We start from the raw sequence: 20551 nt of genomic DNA on the forward strand, positions 1-20551 counted from the left end.
CTAGGCACCTACTGAAAATGGCAAGTAGCCACCCAGAGGCCATGATTGCAGTTGTCTTTTGTCCCCGTAACTTGCTGATTGACTTTTAAAATTCTGTTAAGACCTAGAGTATAGGAAACGTACCCAGCAAGTCTGTAACGGCACAAATTGAAGAATAAAGTTGAAATGCCCATGAAGGCAGCTCTTGGCTAGGCCTACTGCACAGCATGGGAGCTCAAGGAGATCTTCAGCAGGTGTTCCTGGGAGCGAAGGTACCCCCAGGAAAACGCCACCTCCTGAAGAGGCAGCTCTGCGGTCCTTTAATACCCAGGGCAGTGACAGCATCGCTGAACACTGCGGCCCAGGGTCATCTCTGCAGCTTCCACAATGAAGCCAGCAGAACCCATACCGCATCCACCTGAAGTATTTCACCTCCTACCCTTGAACTCTTCCACACACTGAAATTATATTTCCCTGGCCCATTACAACATTGCCAAGGCCCATGTTTTAGCACAGCTGGCCAATAAAATCAAAACAAAAATGAACACATTTCAGTCAACAGGTTCTTAGGAAGAGAAGAGGTGGCCCTTGTACCTAATTGCGCGAGGTGACTTCCACCTACAAGGCTGCCCACAAGCAGCTGCCGCCTTCCCAGCGAGGTGGCAGCTCTGCCATGCCCGGCATTCATCTTTGTGCTTTGGCAGCTGCCCCAGCGCTGGCCTTTGCAGAGCGGGCAGTGTCCTGCTGCACGGGCACCTCTGCCCTCCTGCAGAGGTGGGGAAGGGGCTCTTGCAGCAAAGGGGAGAATGGCTGAAGTACGTCTGGTCCCGAGTACTTCATGGGCAAATCACTTCATTGTGACAAAAACAGGCCCCAACCAAAGAGAGGGTCCACGCAGCAGCAGAAGGGCAATTTTCCAGGAATACAGGGATATGACTTGTCTACAGTTCCCCTCAAACTGGCTCCTACTGTACCTGTTTCATGTTGCACAGAACCAATGAGATACCTGCAGGTAAGGAGATAAAAACAAATACCACAATATCCACAAAAACACTTCTCCCCAGTACATTTGCCAACATGGGAACTATACCAAAGACCAACTCCTAAGAATGTCTGAAACACTAATGCTACGTAGCCCATCTTACACGTGCGTTCTCACCACAGAGTGCGAGTGACATGACCTTGTGTGCATTTTGGGTATACTAGCATTTAGAAAGCTGTGCATTCTAATGAAAAGAAGGAATCAAAAATGTTCAAGTTTCACAAGAAAGAAAACTTATAAAACTGCCATCTCATGAATGTAATTTATTCCTTTGGAAAGACAAAGACACAAAAAAACATTCCCACAGACTCACAACGTCTCCACAACCACAGGGCAGGGAAGCACATGAATATGTCAGGCAACAAGTTTTCAGTCCCTCGTGCCTCAGCTCACAATGGGGCAAAGAGGCTCTCGACCTATTGTGCTCCTTAATTTCTCATTACCCAGACCCATAGGCAACCCACAGATAGATTCACAAGGCTCCCTAGACTGGAGCTCAGATAGACTCTGTCTATTTTACCCACTGCATGAAATAGGGTCACACTTCAAGTTTACTACAAAAAGGAACATCGTTTTTTTCCGATATCACCTGGGTTATCTGTTTGGGTGCTAAGGCTGAAGATCTCTCTCATTTAGCGTTTTGTTTGCTTTCTGATAGTCCTTGAGAGAAGAAGACATGAAAATTGCAAACAACAACACAGGCTCAAATATCCAGAAGACCAGTGGCCTCACACAGGGCATCACACTTCAAATACTATCGGTCCAGCAAAGATGCATGGTCAGGAGAAAGGGGCCAGCTAGGAGTGACTCATTTCTTGTGGAACAGAAAGAGGGGAGAATAAATTACTAAATAATAATTACTATCTCAAAGGCGGGGGGTTCCATTTTCAGCTCTCTCATACTACTGCCCCATTCTAGCTAGGGGACGTGCAGTTCCACAACTGATCGCACAGGTGAGTCTCTGAGGACAAGGCTGTCCAGATCGCTCAATGTGTTTGTTTGTAAACAACGTGTAAATGCTGAACATACACCACCTCAAAAAACAGGACATGTCCCTCGATGAGAAATCAGAGGAAGCAATGCAATGGGAGTAGAGCCATTGATATGGAAATAAGTTTACCTTCTGGAGAAAGATTTCACTGAAGTAGCTCATGCTTTCTCACGCAGCCCAGTAGACCTGCTTTCCGTTCCAATAAGCTGCACGAACGGGAGAGCTGGCAGGGGAGAGGCTGAGGACACACGACGCCCTTCCCTTCCTGAGCACCCATCGCTATACACGTCTGCTGTGCTACACACGTGGCTACGGAGACCTGGAAGAAGGATGCTCAGGGCTCCCTGGCTGCTGCCATCCTGCAGGAGCTCCATGGCCAGCGGGAATCGGGAGCACAGCCAGGAGCCCAGAGAGCTGCTCTTCTTCACTAAAGCTAAAATACGGCAGGGCACTATCAGAGCAGCAGCGCTGTGTGCCTACAGCTGGCGGAGAAGCTGTCCATGAGACAGAGGGAACTCGCTATCCATAGGTGGACATCCAAACTGCACTTGGGCACATACAGGCATTTACATCCCTTTAGATGGCTGAGAACTCAAAAAGGATTCCAAAAATGAAGGAGAGCTCTTGACTCTTCAGAAGCATTTCTATTTTAGCAAAAAGTCAGCTTTACCTCATCTCCTTTCAGAAATGATGGTTACCAGAAACAGGCATTACAAGTTCAATGACCTGAGTAATGGCAGCCACTGTGGTTGTGGCCACGAGCCGATGGCTTATTGCTCAGAGCAGCCGTACAAAGAAAAACAAGTGGAACTTGTGGAAAACAAGTTCTAATCTAGCGTTTCAAAAATCTGGTGTTTTAAGGAGGAAAGGAATTAAAAGTCACATAGCTTAAGGATAAGTGGTGAGTGAGCACGTGCAGCAAGGGGACACTCTCCGTTGCTGACCAGCTACCTGCTAGGAAACCTTCCCCAGGACGTGGGTTTCTCTCTGCAGCAGAGCAGTGCTTTGGGACCAGGCCTCCTACATCCTGGATGAGTTTCCTAACTACTCAGCTGGGGGATTAAAGGGCTGTCATCTCCTTCTCCTCCTTTCTGACAGTCTGGCCCTTCATGGCTTTTGTGTTTGCCTTTCCCCCCTCTGTTTTCCTAGAATTGCTTCATTTGATACAGAACACAGTATTTTCTATGTTTCGCATTGTTAAGCAAACTAGAAAAAGGGCTCTTTGGTTGGGATTGATTCTTTTTTTTTTTTTTCTCCTGCCCCCTCCCCTTTGCCAGCACGACAGCCAAACCAGAAAGTCAATTGTTAGCACAGTCCTAATGAGGACGACGGTCTGCGCTCGCTCTTGTGGGTTCCGCCGCAGAGAGGGCCAATACCGCATCCCAGAGCTCAGCTCCCACTTCCCAGTTTGGGGGATGAAGAGATCCAGAATGATACACTGCCCTGGATCCACGGTCCTCCAAAAATCCTATTGCCTCAAAATCTGATCGCAGCTTTACAGCTTAGGTCCAAATCTAGTGCATACCCACATTTGCTACATGAACTTTTGCTCCCTCCCCAACTTGATTAAGAGCAAAGAAAGTAACAGATGGATCCATGCTGTTCCTTTGTAGCGGGGAGATTAATGTTTGCATTGCATCAGACCCCTCGCATTCACACAGGGGAACGCTGCCGTTGTCCTTGCAACTGGCACCTGCGCTCGCGCTGCCCAGTCCTGTCCCCGGCAGAAAGTCCACGTAACAGAATGCAGACTGTGGCCAGGGCTTGTTCATTTGTTTTAGGTATATGACAAGCTCGGTGAGCAGGACGTGGTAAGTGACATGGCATGAAGAACGGCCCTGTGTTGGGCAGCAAGCTCCGCTGCCCTTTGCCACTGTCTTAGCTCTGCCACAGGTCAGCACACCCAAAGGCTGCCGCAAGGCACGTCCCCAGGTTGGGCCATCAGTAAAACCCTGTTTTTCCATAGATTCAAGGCTCTGCATGCCAAACTCATGGGTAATATGGAAGCAGGGACCCTGGCTGCACCTCGAACCCACATGGCCCGGGCAGAGCTTCCCTCGTCCGCCAAGGGATGCTTCGTGCCTGCGAGCTGCCTCTCACAAAGGGGCAGAGAGGAGCCACGTCTTCATATTCTGTGGCTGGGGTCCCACAAAGCACCAGCACAATATCAGCGGTGATGAAAAGGGACGGTTTTGTCTGCGGTATCAGGATTAGATGCCGTGGGTGCCAAGCTGCAGGAGCCTGTAAAGCCGTGGCAGCCAACCCGCCCCTGTTCCCGCTGAATAGGGCTTTGAGTAAGTCACAGCTTAAAAAACTCACATGAAAAAATAGATTTTTAATCAGAAAGCAAGGTGGTTCCGTGCAACTTTTGCTAATTTACGCAGCAGTCAGCCCTGCGTTTGCTCCTGCGTGTACTCGCCTTGCTCCTCGCTGCTTTTCCCCCCTAGGTGTTCAGGGAGTTTTGCAAGTTTGGGAACATCTCCTGTTCTGAAGTTGTGGCCAGTTACAGGGAGAGGAAATCGGAGAATTCACAGCCCAGCAAAGCCAGGAAACTGCTGAAGGCTCCGGGGGCTCGACGGGGCTTGGTGGGAGGCAACGCACCATATATTGCCAAAGGCTGAGCCCCTAAAGCTGAAGCATCTGCACTGCTTGCAGAAGAACCTACCACAAACTAGGAACACTTATTTTAGCTTTCCATTGTGTAAGAGGATGGACTTCACATGATTTACGGCGCAATCTGTGAATTTTAATAACCACCACCACTTATCAGTACATCTATCATATTATATCTTTTGCAGCTGTTGAAAAACAATATTGGTGCTTTCAAAGCAGTTTCATCAGAGATTCCAAAAAGCCTAAAACAAAATTGAAAAACAAAAACAACCATATGCCTACTTGACCTAGGATACATAAACCTGTTGTTCAATCCAGAGAAGGGATTACAGCATTACTTTTTAGTAAGTTGCTTTTCATATGGAAATTTCTTTTCACAGTAAAGCTCTGTATTTAATGGCATCCACATAAAAAACATCCCTATTTTTAGTTCCCCGATCATGGACATATAGATTTTTATAGCGTCTGCAAGCATACATTAACGTTAATTTCACCATTCTCCTTTGTATTTTGTTAATGTCACAATCTGCTGTAAAACCTTGCCAAGTTTCTTAACTGTCATGTTAATTCCGAGACCTATTCTGCACTCTTTGACATTTCAGGACAGAACATGGCAGTAAAAATAGATTAAAAACAGCTTATAAGTATTATAAAATCTAGAACTTTACAGATGGTGGCATTATATCCGCTGAATGGAAAATTTAGCAACTCAGAACACAATAATATTAGAATAGTCTATTGATTTTTAGATAAATATTTTCAGAGGTAACAAAACGGTATCTAAATTGTGGGCAAAACCCATTAAAATGTAGGAAAGTTGAGATTTTTTTTTGAGAGCATCACAGTGAATGCGCATATCATGTTGGTACTAGTATTAAGTTTCAAAGCTTTTCTGTGCCATATAAATAAAGGACATAATAAGATCTTGATTTTATTCATGGTTAGTTCAAAGTTCACACAAATTATTTCACACAGGGGATTTGTCTGAGGGTTTTTGCATTATAGAAATGCATTAATGTACTTTAGATATTAAATGACAATGCCACATGGTAAAAAATTTGCACGAATGAGCAGGAAATTAGACACTGCTTTTTTTTTTTTTTTAAAAAAAAGAACTGATTGCTAAAGAATGCGCTGTTTAAATGAATACTATCCATTTCAAAGAAAAGCTTTTGCTGATTTCAGGAAGTTTAAAATCAGCTAATCAGAAAGTAATATAAAGTTAGAGTTAAATATTTTTTAAAGGAAACTGTTTCTTTAAAAAAAAATCCTTTCCCCTTTTCTTTAAGGAGTACTTATTATTTCCATCATCCTTGTTGAGTTGTTGATGAATAGCTCACATCGTTTGCCAAGCTCCACCCTCTGTCTTTTTTCTAAACCCTTTACTCATTATTTGCTCAGTCTTTTTCCCACAGCCTAGACAGCCTGTCAAGGCAGCTTAAATAAAACACTGTATTAACATTAGGAAATGGCATTCAGTTCCCAATTGATCTCCTAATACTTTATGTTGAAATGATAATTGGTACAGTCTTCATTGAAAAAAAAAAAAAAGAAAAGAAAAAAAAGAGAGAAAAACTACTTTTCAGTCACCACAAGGTATTATCTTAGCTGATGTATTCACAACCAAACAGATACATTTTTAAAATCTCCCCATCTGCTGGAGACTGCAGTTCACAATTCTTTTCAGCTGACATAATCCAGATTGATTCGTTCAGCAGATAAAATTCAGGCCACTTCTGCCCTTTATAGGAGCAACATAATACCAGTCTTTATTCAGTAACAATGTAACATAATGGGATCGGAATGTGCAAAATGACTGTTCTTAAATTACTGTGACACACAAGGGTCCAACACAAGCTGTGGTTTAATGTAAAAAATCATTAGGCACAGATTACTAAAGTGGTCCTGCATTAACAAGGTCAAACCAAGACTGTTTATGATATTTTTCAGGAGGTTAAAGAAAAAGAAAAAAAAAAAGGAAAAAAAAAGAAAAAATTTTGCTAATATCTAGATTATGAAAGCATTTTTAAGAGGAAAAAAATCTGCATTTTTTTAAACATGAAGAAAGTGCTGTTTATTCAATACTGAGCGCAACAGTTAAGGATTTTATAAAGACCTTTTCTGCAGAGCCAAGTTAATCTATTACACACTAAGGCACACATACAAAAAAATCTAAATATCAAAAGGTTGTCAAGCCCGTTGCCAGAAAGGAATATTTTGGTGCAGTGCTATATCAAACAAATTTGAGGGACCGTCAGACATTAACCCATTGCTGCTCGTCCCTTTCGATACAGCCCAAGACCAGCAAAAGAAATTCAGCAAGTTACTACATGACTGCAGGGGGTTGCATCGAGGTAAATCATCGTTACTCAGCACTACGTCCCTCCTATACCTACAAATCAACCCATCAACGTGAGAAAGCCCAAATGAGAAGCTGTAAATCTACCCTTAACAGACCAGCCCTTGCACAGCGAGAGCCCTGTGGCCATTTCAGAGGACGTAGCACATGAATTTTCTTTGTACAGTTATCTCTTCCTATCTGATAAAAACAGAAGCGTTAGTAATTCCCTTTATTAAGGAATCTATTATATTATCAGACATGGAAGTAAAGGAAGAATCAAACAATTCTCTCCCGATCTATCAAAAACCTGCCCGCGTTTGCGCCTTGCCTTTGATTGGGAGGATGCCGAGGTGGGAGCGAGGGGCAGCTCATCCTGGCAGCGTAAACCGGGGACCCTACCAACATTAAAGACCTCCTGACACTGCCGATACCGCGGGGAAAAGCAGCTCCCCACAGAACATTTTGTTTTTTCCCCACCTGTTTTCTGTTTGGATGTTTCTTCCCTTGAGCTGTTTGCCGAGAACATGAATTAAGGCATCTTTGGTTCCGTGTTTTATGGCTAATAACCTCTCACAGCCCAATGGGGAAACACAGGACAAGGCTGAGCCCTTCCTGCTGTCTGCACACAGGGAGCAGCTCCTGCCGTGGGGACAGGACCGGGCTTGAATTCCCCATGTAACACTGGTGCAGTCTGACCTTGTAACTGGTGAAAGTGGAATTTTGCTGTCCCTTACTGCTCCGTTAAACTACTGGCGTCGGGCAGTTGTTTAAGTGGTCGGCCTAATTGAAGCTGTGCTCATCTGTGATGAATCTACGAGCACCGGGTGCGTTTTGAACACATGTTGATGGAAAGTAAGGCTTTACTCTTTGCATGCCACATGCTCGTGTGCACGTGTAGTCAACCAGACAGAACAGAAACAGGCTCAGGAAGCCCAGCTAGACAGCGGCAACGAGCAGGCTTCAAGGGTGCCGGGACAGGAATACACCTATTTTGGTATAAAAATGGAAAATGGCTAAATTCCCTGTTAAGGAGGCTGATAGCCACGTGCTGGCCCTGCTGCTGGGCTGCTCAGCAGGGTGGCCCCTGGAACCACAGCCACCCGGACCCTATCCAAGGGCCCTTGTGAAATATTTCCAATTTGAAGAATTCCTACCATTCGATAGGAACAATATACAACAAAATGTTGAATATACAACATACAACAAAATGTTGAAACTCTTCCCAATCAGCTCTACCCAAAGTCATTTGAAAAATTAATTTATGAAAGCGCTTACATCTACTCGTAGCCGGACCATGAAATAAGCTACGTCCCCCGTTAGTCTCCCGACTAACACATGTATTTCAATGACACGTGTTCTGCTTATGTGAGCTCCATAACCGGGAAGGACTGCAGGTTCGGAAAGTAATGAAAACTAAGTGCATAACTTCAACAATCTTGGAAACTCATTACATTCAAATATTTACATATTCTAGTGGACTTAGGATGTCAATTCTGACTGCACAAATCCAATAACTGAAACATATGGCCTTGAAACCTGCAATCAATATAAACCTTTTAGAGCCAAAGCTTCAAAAAGTTATATCAAATATATATTCGATGAGAAGAAGGTTAATTGAATAATTGATTACTCAGTTACAATTAAGTGCTCTTCAGATATCTTTGGGAAATACCGAGATATAATAGTGATAGATATTTATTTGTTTATCAGCTATCCGTGATTTATAGGTATCATTTATTTTTTATTTCCTAAGTCAATTTTTACATTTATATATTTTAACAATATAGTCCCTAGTGAGAATCAATATACTGTGTTTTTTCACCACAGGGCTATCAAAAGCCAGTCTAGAAATCTATATCTACCAATTCAGCCAATTTCACTGCAGACTTCGGGGCTATAAGCACCTTGCTAAAATATTCAAACTTTGTCTCCAGACGGCAGTTGTGAAGATAGAACAAGCAGTATTCGTTGCAATAAAGGTTAACCGATACTAACTGTGCCGATAAACTCTGAACTTAACAACAGTTAAGTGAGAAGATCGTCTTTGGAAGAAAAGTAATGCCTGCTGCTTGCACGAGTTAACAAAGTACTGCTTCTTATCAAAATACAGGCACAACCGTATAAGTCACACCCTACAGCTGCCACCAAGGGGATCTTCGGGACATTTTTGAACAGACTAAGCAATAAATCGGATAGACCCTGATCTTCAGAGCTGTTTGTATATGCAACTGCTGTTAATTCTTCACTAGAAAGAATAGTACTTAGATGCTATTTAGCAAGAGCATCCAGGTACTTAGTAAGGAGAATATTGGGTTGGATATTCTGTATGTCAATGCATATACATATATATATGTATATATTTTTATATTATATATACATAAGTCTTTAGTTTTTGCACCTAATGACTGGGGATGTGAACGAGGCTGTATCAGGTTTGTTAAATCACGCTTTGTTAAAACATAGCCTTTCCAAGAAAAGGAAATTCCAATAAATTCCAATTAGATCAGTCCAAACTTCAAGTGACTGCAGTGAATTCGCCCTTTACTCTTATTCTGCCTAACAACAGCGGTGCTAGATATGGACTACATGTGCCTGGGCCACAGAGAACTAAAAATCCCATAAATTGTGCTCCTTGACCTTAAGTTAACATTTCTTGGGTGAAATTCATCACTTAATGTATTGTTCTGTTAATCCTCCAGCCTAGCGAAGCCAGAGCGAGGCAGAATTAGGTCCTTTGAGGTCTACAATGCTATTGTGAAATTTCAACAATATGGCTGAGTGCAGAATCGGGTCTTTGGAGAATATTATTATTTAATGTGAGCTATCAAAACAGAACACTTAGACTCCATGGACACCAGGCATAACCCTCTTTACACATCGCACTTTATAGCATGTCAAGGGTGATGTTCGCTTTATGCCGGGCCTCATAACGAAATGACAGGCGTTGCTGTCCGGTGACAAAGCCGCATGACAGCGAGGTGTCACAGACAGAGAGTGCAGATGTATTATCGCTCCACCACTTAGACAGCGATGACATCCTTTGAATCTCAAGAGACAACGTTGCCAACGAGCTAACCCTAGTGTGCCAGTTGTACGCTCAGCAATATTGACAGTCAACAATCCCACGTACACCCATCGAGAAAGAACGCTGAGGTCCAAGGACAGCCCACCTCAGTTTTTATGAGATAATGTTAATAGACAAAAGATGGCTCTGAATAGTATACTTCAAAAAAAAAGTTAATACGCTACACTCATGTTCAAACTAATGCGCTAAATGATTTTAAAAAGTCAAAAAATGATTTTTTAAAAAGGTTTCATATTCATGTCCTATACTATGGAGAGGATCACTCAGAAAGATACACCACTAAAACTCTTTATAAAGGAATTTATCCTTCAAAAAAAAGAACATTTTGTATTAATTAGTGCTGATCAGAAGGCCCATACAGCACCTTTCTTTTCAGTAGACCAAAGATAATAATATAAGCTAATTCCTGGGGAAGTCACAACATTAACATTATCCACCTACACTTTTAAAACAGATCACATATTCACAGCTCATTTTACTTATATAACCCAAAATATTTTCCAGCTATTAGGAAAGAATTTACAATAGAAAAATTCACAATATCAGCACCATTTCTATAAAAATCTCAAACAAAGGAGACAAACTCACAGCGTAGATACAGGTCGCAGCTTGTTAGTGATTGCACAGATGTTATTCATAGTCACTGGTCCAACTTAAGTAGGTCATTGGCCCTACTTGCCCTTTTCAGTGATCCTAAAATATGGTGGCATACTTGAGAAGCTGTCTAGAAACTCAGGGTTCCTGATAAACCATCCCAGGATAAGCTGCTAACTCAAGCTCTGAGCCCAAAGAGGTGACAGCTGAGTCCTATTAGTAAAAGCAGGAAATGGAGAGCATGGGCAATTAGCTCCCCTCTTCTTTAACGGGACTACCCCTTTATAGGGGGAAATGAAGGGTTGGTGGGGAGCCCTAATGTGAGACCCGTGGAAGGGCAGTGCCCTTAGATGAAAAGGCTGCTAAGAAAGCACAAGAAGGGGCACAGGATACCCGTCTTGCAACGCCTCCTCTGCCTTCCCCCTACAAATTATGGGGCAAAAAGCCTTGTTGCAGTCGTACCCCAGGCAGCTCCTTGAAGGCAGCACCGTGTCAACCTGTGATATTGCCCCTCCATGTGCCTCAACCCAGATATCGGTGGGTGGGACGTTTACCTTGGCCAGGACCACTTGCCCTTAACCGCCAGGTGCTTATTCCTGAGTGTTGCTCCAGAAAACAGCACGGAGCCGAGCACGGCTGAACTCACAAGCAGCAGCATAATGAACGCTGCCTCTAATCTGAATCTGTGCAGTCTGGTCATGCTACATTCCTAACTAAATACAGCCCCTCTCACCCCGATGCAATCTTTTGCCTGACACCTAATAAAACAGACAAGAATGGTTTAACTTTATATTGGGGAAGAAAAATAATTTTTCCTCCAGAAAATCTCAATGTCGCAAAATAACTAGAGTCAACTGTTATGTGTCTGAGACTTAAAAAAAAAAAAAAAGAAAAAGAAAAAAAGGAAAAAAAGAAAGAAAAAGGAGAAAAAAAAAGTTAAGCTATCACAACCTTTTCAACTATGTGAATTGTGTATGTTAAGAGGCCTGGAAAGCGCTTCATGTGTTTTGCCTCCTGCTGTGCAGTTTTTATGCTGACAGGACTGAAGATAGCTTTTCGAGTTCCTAATATCACAGGAAAAATGCTATATTAAACAACGACATCTCTGATCATATCCTAAAAGTGTACATGTAAAGTGTTTATGGTAAGTATACATTCATCATTAAAGACAAGCTAAAAGAGGTAGCTCTTTTGAGTTCTTCCAGGTTCCAAAATTTTATATGAATCCATTGAACACACAGATACGCTTTGAATTTCCAGTGTGCAGAAACCCCAATGCACAACCTGCAACTTGGCTGAAAGCACAGGTTTAATTCACTTGTAGTAAAGAGTGCGGGTAAATATGACTGCTACTTACACCTGCAGCATCAGCTCAGGCTAATGCAATTACTGCAGCCTGAATAAGGAATAAAAGCCTAAACATGTTGAAAATTAGCAGTATTTTTTTGCTAACTGTGGAATGGCTACACCAAAATTTCAAACGAGTGAAAAAATTATATCGCTGGTTAACTGAACTTGGGAAAGAGGCTTAAGTGCAACCTTGAATGTGAACATGTAGCAAGTATGACAAGATAGAAGCGATGCTCTGCATCACGGATCTAACCTGTCCTTTCAGCTCTGGGGAGAAAAGGCTTGGGGCAAAAGCAGAGTGGTTTCCTGAACACTGACTTCAGCAGATCTTCCCTCTGGCTCTGCAAACACGGAGACAGGCCTGAGTTTTATCCTACTGCACACAGAGTAAAAGCTTTCCCAGTCTGATCGCGAGGTTTTTGTTTCAGAGGACTAGTAAACTAAAGATAAATCTGGAATTTTGCTTTCAGAATGAAATCTTTCTGGGCAAAAGCATGACATGCGAAATGATAAAATTACTTCCAAAAATGGATCCAATAAAAGTCTATGAACTGACTGAAAATAAAAGTTTATCTTGAATTTCAAAACTTCCACTTTTAATGAGAAGACCATTTTATGTACGATTTTGTACAAAACAAAAGTATTCTCAGAAATGAAAACGGAGGCCCTGCCCAACTGCTGCCATCCTTTGCATCTTCTGCATTCATCATGCCTCCCATCCTATCATTAGTCATACCACAGTTTTCTACCACTCAAGTACAACTAGAATCATCCTTCAATGTACTGGCATTTCACAATGAAAAATAAAGCCATTTTAATTTTAAACTAAAGAGAATAGAATGTGCAAATACAACACCCAGCAGAGGAACTGTATGAACTGACCACATCTCTGTCTCGTTAGGAATGACCATGCATAACTGATTCACGGCTCAGCTTTGCTTCAGCACTTAGTATCTTGCAGGTTATTCCTGACTCACAGAAATAACATTTCTGGATTCACTTCTCTAAATGCATGAAAATTACCCCTGCTTTCACAAAGCCTCCAGTAAGAGGAGTGATCAAGATGTGGGGAAGGAAGAAACTTAACCTCTGAGTGCCCGGGAGGTGGTTTGAAGTCCCACCACGGCTGCCACACTGAACCACTTCTCATGGTCTGAAATAGGCAAAAACAGAAAAAAATGTCTGAAGAGTCTCAGATTAACGGAGCCAGCCTAAGCAACGTTGCAAAATGCCCTCGCTGCTCCCACAGAGCATCCCCATCTCTCAGGCAGGGCCCGGAGGGAGAAAACCACGTTGACAAACCCTTGACTTTCTGGCTGAGGTGAAGGTGGCCGGGGCATCACCAGAGCCAGGAGCGAGAGCAGTGAGCAGCTATCCCGCTACGAAACGCTTCTGTGTGCTGCATTCATAAAGAATACTGCCTAGAAAACGAGATATTTGACCTGAAAAGTGGTGCGGAATTGGGTAAACCCACAGCCCACGAGGCAGCGTGAGCTCCGGGCCCCTCCATGTGAGCCTATCACTCCTGCAAGAGGTCTAGCAGGGATAAAAAAAAGCCATGAAAAGCTCCAGAGCTCCAAACTATACAACTGGATGCTTCTCCTGGCCTTGAACGCTGCAGAACTGGGCAGAAACCCCTCAAAGGTCAATTAGGTTTTAACAGGAGCTTCGTCTGATCAGAGAGTTTAACTTGCAGCAGCTCCCACTTCATGTCTTGTCTAAATCCAAGATCAGAGAGGGGGAAATCGAAGCCTAGTGCTAGGCATAAGGAGAGGACTGGGGATGTTTTTTTGGTGTAGTCTTGATGAGTTTTGCCATCCTCTACCTACTGATGTTTTAATAACTACTAAACTCCAGAAATTCTCCAGAGAAGCTACTCTGATACGATGATGATGAGCGTAATATAAATGCATAGACAGACAGACAGATATTAATAATTTCTTCCTACTGATGTGTGTGTATATATTCATCTACAATAATATAAAGCTTTCAGGGTATTTTAGCCCTATTCAGCACAACAACATTTACTACTATCAGTCTAATCATAAATACAATTATTCTTGAGTACTCTATTACAAAAACCAATAAACTAGGCCTCAATAGAGAGTCTGAAATTACTTAACTTTTCTTTAGAAAAATATTAAAACAGTATTATCACATCAATGAGAGGAAAAGACAGGAAGATAATAAAGTTATGTTAAACCTCCCTGTATTTACTCATGTGTGAAACAGTTATGTCTGGTCACATAATTGCAATGGTTCTGAGAAATATTTCATATTTTATAATGAATATTAAAAGAGTTTGTGGATCATTACTTTATATGAGTTCCAAAGTTATTACATAAAACCCAACAGGAATGGTTATAAATTATTTGATCCTCTAGTCTGGCCTTGGTAAACATAACATGAAGGCTGAACTATCTCAGCAGACAAGATTCATGATAATAGGTAAAGTGCTTCTACAGTTAAAAGAAGAAGAAAATACCAGGGTACTTGTAAGCAAGGCTCTCAACATTTTTTCTTTGCTGTTTGAAAGAAATCCTTTTCTGAAATGAGCTAAAGCCATTAAAAGAAGAAAAAGGGAAAAAAAAGAAAAAAAAAAGCTTTGTCTAGAACAAAAGAAAACTTGCTCACAGGCATGTTCTTTCGTCTACCCATTCGGCATTATCATAACCGTGGCCCTAAAGTCACTGTCACATTCTTGAACTTACAGCACAGTATGTATTTAAGATACTGTACTTAGCCATGGAATAATATCATAGGCAATTATTTGATTTTCAAAAGGATCCTGAAGAGCATCTCATTGAAATATGAAAAATAATAGTATACTAACAAAAATTACATACTTGACACAATTATGTAGGATTTTTGTCTTCAAACTACAATTGGCAGCAGCATTTTAATTAATGAGTGATCATTTGCTCCAGAGATAAGTGTAATACTAAATGAATTCTGGTCCACTTCCCCTCTCAGCTCATCTTTGTCTCCGGCTCCTGCGCTTTGTGTCAAAATACTTTGTGGATGTTTTTGTTTGGTTCTATAAATGTCTTCTAGGAATATTAATACGGAAAATTAATTCAGTTACGCACACAAAACGTTTAATAAGACTGAAAAACATGTTTAGATATTCTGGTCAATTGATAAAATATGTTTAATGCAGAACATATCACACGCTCAAACTCTGCAAATTCCCGCTCGGAAGAACGTCCTGTAGTGACGGGTGTCGTGTATTTGCACATGCAACAAAATCCTTTCCATGCAAGAATCACCAGGAGACATTTCTCAGCGCACATCAAGTAGGACCACGCTGCTCTCGCCTGACCTAATAAGCTGCTATTGGTGGCCACGAGGAGGGCTAGTGACAGGACCTGAGGACCACCAAGGAAAGGGGGAGGCCAGTGCTGAGCTGGGTGGCTCTGGCCCCTGCCCACACAGCGTGTCCGGGCTCAGCAGACACTTGTTATAACTTCTGGTTTTTTTTTTTTCCTCCCGAATTCCTAAAGTTTTATTGAAGCCCTAAGCCAGGCTTCCATGGCAGATGATAAGCCAGGCTTCCGTGGCAGATGATGGCACACTCAACCTTTGGGTTTCTTCATCAGGAAACACCTACAGGATGAAAATATTGTGCCTGGGAAGGCACCTAATCCCTTCCATGGCCAGAAGGGCCACTGTCCCCGCACGGCTCCGAGCGCCCGCACCGGCCCTTCCCACCCCAAACAAGGCAGGTTTCCAACTACCTCCTATTTGACACCATCTCACTGGAAAACAAACACCAAGGTACAGAGCCACAGCACGCTTTTATGGATAGCCACAATCATTGTCCAATTTATATCGTTATTATTTTTCAGTATTTTTTCCTATATCAGAGCTATTCATTACTAGTTCATTTTCCATGCTGGATTTCTACCTGCTGCTCTCCTTTAGGGTTCATACTTTTTTTTCAGGACCCTTCAGGGCACTAGTTGTTCCCTTTAGTCAAGTAAGTATTTGATTTTTTTAAACAACTTCCTTTCAATTTGGCTTTTCAGGAAATTTCAAGGAAAAGCGAGCCTCAATAATCTTGCCCAGGATTTTTTTCCTGCCTGGCCACAGGAAACGCTCTCTAGATTTTTGAAGCACATGCTCAAACTTTCAATGGGGCCTTTTTATTAAAAACATACAACTAGTGCCACTGATAGAGAAAGATTTTCCAAAAGAACCAACCTGAAATACGCCATAAACACCTGCGAGCTGGTGTCAAATTAATAAAGGAATATTACAGAAGTGCTGCAGCTTAACGGCGTGCATAAATACTAAACTTCAAAGGCTTCTGGGGGGAAGGTGCCGGCCTGTTTGAAGCACTTGGCTTTTGGGAGCGAATCTCTCTCGGGTGTTTCTGCAGCAGCTCGGGCATTCGCGGCGTGTGCTCTAGGTGGTGCTAACACTGCACAGCTCCGGCTCCGCTGCACAATGAAAACATTAATTTGCTATGAGATAATTTTTGACGTAAATGTAAAATGGTGCCCATTCGAACTCAGTAATGAAGCATGGTGCATTTCTACAGCTCCTAATTTGACTAGTTAAATGACTCCATTACGTGTCTAACAGACAGAAGCAAATAATTTCTGGTCAGTTGACGCTCACTTATCCGTATCATTTTACCCTGAAAATAAAGTCTCTAATCTACAGTTTCTTTGTCTTAGTTTTTTTTAATATTATTAAAGCAAACATACTTAAATAAGAGAGATTAAAGCAACGCAAACTAACAATTAAGGCTACAATACAGAAATCAAGTTTATATAATGTGGGAGGAGGGATAAAAATGAAAAATTAAATAATAAATTAAAGGACTTCTTATCCCAGTTATTTCCTCTGTGAGATCTGACAACAGCACTATTTAGGAAAAGGAAAATATCTTTCTGAAATTCATTGAGTTTGAAAACCCCTCTAAATACCGCTTGCCAATCTGCCTGTGAAACTTCACTGCACAACTTTGAAAATGTTTGGAAAGACTCCTCACAGTACATAGCAATAAAATAAAAATGTTGCCTTAATAAATATCAGGTGATGAATAATTTTGCCCCGAGGAAAAAAAATGGTTAATGCTGAATCTTAATGTTCCTCATCTAAATGCTTTTTCTTCCTGCTAAAAACAAGTTTAGAATTAAAGCATATCACTTTACACATATTGCATGCATATTAGTGAGACACAGCTGCTTATGCCCTACTCTTAAGAGCCATATGATTAAGTTATGGGATATCAGATAATCCAGAGTCCCTTTCTATTGGCCACCTCTCGCAGACAAAGGCTTTTTAGTTTTAAGTCCATTTAATGACAGAATGTCCAATTCTATAAATGTGTGAGTAATTCCAGTGGAACACCTGTGGCTCTCCGCTCCAAGAGGGAATGAAAGATATAAAATGTCATTACAGTAACATGCAGTGACTTTAGCAAAAAAAAAAGCCCCGAATCAAGGCTGCTGCTCCATCACCGACGTATTCCATCACGCTCGGGTTTCCACACTCTCGGGAAGTAAGTGTGAGCTCACAAACCAGATGCGGTACCGGCCTTGAATCATGGAGGGGTGAGTTAAGGACAGATCGACCATTTGCGGGTTGAAGTCACAAGCCTCGTGGGTTTGTTTGCACGATGGCTTGTGGGGACAGACACAAATGCCTCCTGGCATTATGAGCAGGGGACATGGAAGAGGAAAGTTTGCATGCTACTCTCAAAAAAAATATATATATATATATATGTATATTATCAAAGCATTTTTCTATTTTTTATTCCCATCAATAGAGTTAGACACAACTTGGGCAGTTTTTGTAGGAGTACAAGTTTTGCACTGACAGAGAAGGAGGATGAACAGGTTTGAGTACATTTCTAATGCAATGCCCAGGAAACCCAAGTTTTCTACTGAGGACATTTTCACAGCCGTGACACCGGCACCGTTACGACCCAATTCTAACTCCAGAGAGCTGCATTAAAATTAACGGGCTCCTTCAGAGTAGCCATTCTACAAATACAATAAGCGCTCAAGGAATCAGGGCTGGATTTGCAACTAAAATACACAGCTGGGCTTCAGCACTCGATTTCAGCAGGGTTAATTTCTGAGCACACGCTGCAAGTGTCAGCGAGGCTCCGCTCGCTCCTGCTCTCGAGGAAGGCAATGGCAAAACTCCCAGTTGACTTCAATGAGAGGAGGAGCGGACCCTGAATGGAATAAAGGGACGGAGGAAATAACTCTATACGGAAATGGCAAATGTTCAAAGATGAGTTCATATCAGCAGAAAATACACATGCAGCCTGACAAAAATACACCACGGGTCAAAAAAAAGAAGCAAAGTCTGGAGGGAGCTGAAGGAGGGAGCAGAAGATGGGGCGCGAGGAGGGCGGTGGGGCTGGCGGGAGGCCACCCCGCACGGCGAGCTCGGAGCCGCCAAGACCGACGGACAGGGTTCCTGCACCGCTACCAGGGACTGGAGGGATTAGCGAAGGAAATGGAGGCGAAGCTGTAAAAAACACATTTCTTCAAGCATGGCAAGCTCCAAAGAAGCTACTGAAGATGGGATCCCGGCCAGCAATCGGAAGGGGAAGGCAGAAGAACGGGGCACTCTAGCAAATAGCCATGAAACGTCTTTGGGAGGCTCTACCAGCGGCCAGGAGGACTAGGGAACACCTATATGTAACAACAGCTCTAGGGAAGACCGAGGAAATTAAACACCAGTCAGCCTGATTTCAGCAGTGGGAAAGATATTGGAAACACTAATCAGGGACAAAATAGGGAAAGTTATGATTTAATTAAAGATATTCAGCATGAATTCACAAAAGGGAGATCATACGTAACAAAACTAATAGAATATTTGGAAAAAATAGCTCACCCCCACACCCAAAAAAAAAAAAACAAAATAAAATAAAAACCCCTCAAGAAGAATGGAAAGAAACCACAGGATTTCCATGGACCCTAGGAAAGCCCTGTGGCACCATCCCCTAACAGGCTACAACATCCCAAGCCCTGATGCGAGGACAAGCTAAATAATGCATAAAGAACTGGACAGTATATTGAGGGCACCGTTAACCTTGCACATTAACCTAAAGAGATAAGAATATGGGAGGCAATAGCTCGTGTGTCCCAAAGATCGCTAGCAAAGCTGATTGTGTTCTCATTCTGTTTCAATGACATGCAAAAATGGGATGAAATTTATTCAAAGTAGAAAATGGAGGAGATGCTGCAGACAATATGAATGAAGGGACAACATATAAATAAAAAAAATCCAGCCTGCCTTTTAGTGAGTCGGGAAAGGGATGCGCTGCAATTCAGAGCCGAAAAACGCCAGGTAACAATTGCAGCAGGAACAAAAGGAAGCAGCAATAGGTGCTCCAGAGCCAAGGGGAAAGGGGCAGGAGCATAGTGAATGATCAGAAATGAAACCCTAAAATCTTAAGCATAAGGCTTGATGTCAGCACAAAAAGCAGCAGAGATAATTCTGAAATTTCCAAAATGAGGCACTAAACTAAAGCTAGACTAAAGCATGAGAGCAAACTCACTCCTGCAGTGCAGGGGCTAACGAGGAAATATTTGGGAGACTGTACCCTAACTTTGGCACTCTCTGTCACGAGGCACATAAAGGACAGCCAAAAACCTGAGCGACAAAATTATCCTAGTGAGTTAAAAACAAAGCAGATCGGCACTCTCCAGAAGACAAAGTAAAGCGTACAGAAGAGCTAAAGGAGGCTCCTCGAACTAACAGCCCTATCTAACAACAAGTGGGCAGGAGCTGAAGCTAAGGAAAAGCAGGCACTGATGGAATGTAGGTGGAATTTCTTTACCCGGAGATGACATTGTCACGTGCAGCCCAGGACCGCATGAGCAACCTGTGTGGAAGTCCTGCAGCATGACTCACTGGTCATAGCGGGAGGACGGCAAACAGGGAAGCAGGGAGGCCTCTGTCTTTGCACCGCTCCGTTCTTTAAGAGTAGGTGAGCCACTATGAAATGAATTATTAAAGTCAGGACTACCACATGTGTGTCTCATGGGCCCAGTAAGCCCTGTAGGGTGGCAGAACGTGCCAGTCCATGCATGCAACGGGTGAGGAAACAGGAGGCACACACGCGTTGGAGCGTGCAGAGCCCTCGAGCTGCTTGGTCCCTTGCAGCCCCCAAGCCTCGGCCACCTGCCCGCATGCACAAAGCGCTGCATCCAGCTTAGCAAGCCTGCCTTGCTTCCCAAGCAAAAATACATCACAGAAACGAGCCTCAAGGGAACAGTCTTGATGGTGTTTCTATTGTAGCAGGTCTCGTGAACGTTGCATGAAGTTCCCGGAAACGTTAGGTCAAAATTTTCTTTCCCAATCCATCTCAGAAACAAATAGGGTTTGCATGTGACAGCCCAGCTGCAGCACAAGTGACAGCACTGGTATCTACAGCTATTTGTAACCGGTGGCACAGCCCTCACTGTCTATGCTGCGGCTCATTTTTATTCCTACATGTCTTCAGCAGAATCGCAGCGATGTCCCTGCCCCAGGGAGGTGCCCAGTGTCACCTACACAGGGAGCTGCTGGGGTTTAGGATGGAGA

The 20551-nt window shown here is 42.8% G+C and overlaps 1 protein-coding gene across 1 annotated transcript in view; it reads right to left on the reverse strand.

Moving 5' to 3' along the window:
• Positions 1–20551, reverse strand: part of ZNF536 (zinc finger protein 536) — a 324478-nt gene that overhangs the window by 35349 nt on the left and 268578 nt on the right. The gene's annotated exons all lie outside the window — the stretch shown is intronic.

This window comes from Nothoprocta perdicaria, unplaced genomic scaffold, assembly GCF_003342845.1.
Source record: "Nothoprocta perdicaria isolate Ctin4 unplaced genomic scaffold, notPer1 scaffold_30, whole genome shotgun sequence".
NCBI lineage: Eukaryota > Metazoa > Chordata > Aves > Tinamiformes > Tinamidae > Nothoprocta > Nothoprocta perdicaria.